Source organism: Pipistrellus kuhlii, unplaced genomic scaffold (assembly GCF_014108245.1).
Source record: "Pipistrellus kuhlii isolate mPipKuh1 unplaced genomic scaffold, mPipKuh1.p scaffold_m20_p_8, whole genome shotgun sequence".
Lineage (NCBI taxonomy): Eukaryota > Metazoa > Chordata > Mammalia > Chiroptera > Vespertilionidae > Pipistrellus > Pipistrellus kuhlii.
In genome coordinates, this window is record NW_023425584.1 from 32,428,266 (window position 1) to 32,431,197 (window position 2,932).

The window sequence follows — 2,932 nt, forward strand, 5'->3', positions numbered from 1 at the left end:
TTCCCTTGGGGAATGGGGTGGCCTGGGCGAGGGGCCTGTGGTGGTTTGCAGTCTGGCCATGCCCCCCAGCGACCCAAGCAGAGGCCCTGGTATCTGGAATTTATTTATCTTCTACAACTGAAACTTTGTAGTCTAGAGTGGAGCCAAGCCTTCTGCTCACTCTGTGGCAGCAGCCATTTCGGTTGGGATTTATTTATCTTCTATAACTGAAACATTGTAGCCTTAAGTGGAGGCCTGGGCCGGCCAGGATGTGCAGAAAGCTTGGCTTTCTCCATCCCCAGGGAAACCTAAGCCTCTCTCCTGCTCTCTCTGTAGCTGTAGGTATCTTTGTTGGGTTAATTTGTATACTCCCTCTTGACTGGTTGGTGAGCATGGCTTGTAGGTGTGTCTTGTTGGTGTAGCCAAGTGATGGTTAATTTGCATATTACTCTTTTATTAGATAGGGGGATGCTTGGGAAGAACTCTCATACATGAATGTCTTCCATTTTTGTATAATATTAAGCATGAAAAAGTAAAAAATCCTACTATTATTTTTGACAGATCAATGTTACATATTCAAAAATTTATAAAAGATGCTAGTTCATGCTTGAAATATTCGTGAACATCATTTCAGACTCATTCAAATATAGTTTCATTAAAGTTTGCCAAGAGATTTATTGAAATCTATAAATCCCTTCTAGTTTTTCATTCAAATAAAAATTTTTTGCTCATTGTTACTTGTCAAACATTTTGCTGATGCTTTACTCATTAAAACTGAATGCATATTAGATATAGATTAGCTTAACCTGAATGTTGTGGATTCTATTGTAAATCACACATATAATACATTATTAACAATTGAATGGTATTTATACATATACTTGTAGGACAATTCAATGTAAGGCATAATGTCCTTAACTTTGGAAAATGTGTTTTATTTCATGATGACTAATTGCTCCCTTTTGAACACTGATATACACTGAGTGGCCAGATTATTATGATCTCTGAACGCATAACAATCTGGCCATTAGAGGTCAGGTGCATGAATCCGTGCATGAGTGGGGTCCGGCCAGCCTGGCCAGGGGGAGGGGACATGGGCGGTTGGGTGACCTGCCTGCTGGTTGAATTGACAATTTGCATATTAGCTTTTTATTATATAGGATATACACTGAGTGGCCAGATTATTATGCATTCAGAGATCATAATAATCTGGCCATTCAGTGTAATGTTTTAATTCTGTCAAAGTAGATTGATAAGCATAATGTCTTTTAACCATGAAATGGTATTAAAAATATAGCTAAGGATAATAATTCACAAGTGTCTATATTGCTGGCCTATGTGGTATGCTTTCATAAGTTCTTTCTGGATAATCTAGAATTTTAAAATTTGGAATGAATATATGTCACTAGCGATCAGGAAAGCTTTGGAAATAGCTGATGAGACGATTTTAAAGGAGCTTACTTATGAAATGACACTGGTGGGTATGTTTCAATAATAGTTTGGTTTGTAATAGTGATCTTGGTAAGAATTGTCTCCATTCACAATTTTATCTCAGCTCCAATTTTCTTTTGAAATTCCACTGAGACTGTCCATGCCAACAATGACCTCCAGTGGTCCTTGTTACCATATCTCTCTATCTATCCATGTTACCATCTCTCTCACCAGAGATATTCCAAAATAGATATCTCTATTTTCTCTATTGTTATCAATAAACTATTATAAATAAAGTAGCCAGAATAATACTTTCAAATATATTATGTGACTCAGATGGTCACATAATATATTGAAAGCCTTCATCTAAATTCATCAGTGGAATAAAATCCACAACCATGTCTCCTAGGCTGTGATCATCTTTCTTATACCTTTCATGTCACTTCTTCATGTCCTCTGCCACTCTGGCCTCCCTGCTGGACCTTAACTTCCCTGTACATAGCACACTCCCACCTCAGAACCTTCTTACTTGCTCTCTCAATGGCAATCCTTTCTCAAATGACACACACCATCACTTCTCTTCAATTACCTTGCTATATTTTTCTTCATAGCACATAGTGATAATTGAAATTCTAGCATAAATCCATATGCTTATTGTCTACCTCCCCTAACTAGAATGTTAGTTCCATGAAGACAGCAACTTTGCCTCTTTTCCACCCTGGTGTATCCTCAGCATGTGCAGAATGTCAAACATGAGTTATTTATTGGATAAATGAAATGATGAAGTGAACTACAGAATAAATCAATAATCCTACTATAGAATTATGCAGAGTATTTTGTTTAATATTTGGGACCATATTTTAAGGATGTTTGCCAGGTAGAACCAGAGGAGCTGACAATGATAGTCTTAGAGGTTGAATTGTGCCGACTTTCCCCCCAGAAATATGTTGAAGTTCTGCCCCCAGGACCTCAAAATGTGGCCTTATTTGGAAAGAGTGTTGAGGCAGATGTAATTAGTTAACATGAGGTCATACTGGAGTAGGGTGAGCCCCTAATCCAATATAATTGGTGTTCTTATAAGAAGACAGCCCCCCCCCCCCCCCCACACACACACTGCCATGTAATGATGAAGACAGAGATTGGAGTGATACAGCTGCAAGCCTAGGGACACCAGAAATTGCTAGCAAACGACCAGAAGCTAGGAAGAGGCAAGAAAGGATTCACTACAGGTTTCAGAGAGATTGATTTTGGACAACTAGCCTCTAGGACTGTGAGACAAATTTCTTTTTAAAATATATTTTTATTGATTTTAGAGAGAGAGAGAGAAGGAGAGGCAGAGTGTGGGAAGGAGGAAGATAATGATAAATCAATCAGTTGCCTCCTGCACACATCCTTACCAGGGAAAGATCCCACAACCTGGGTATGTGTCCTGACCAGGAATCAAATCAGCAACCTTTCCATGCATTGGAGGATACTCAACCAACCAAGATACACTGGCCAGGGTACAAATTTCTCTTGTTTT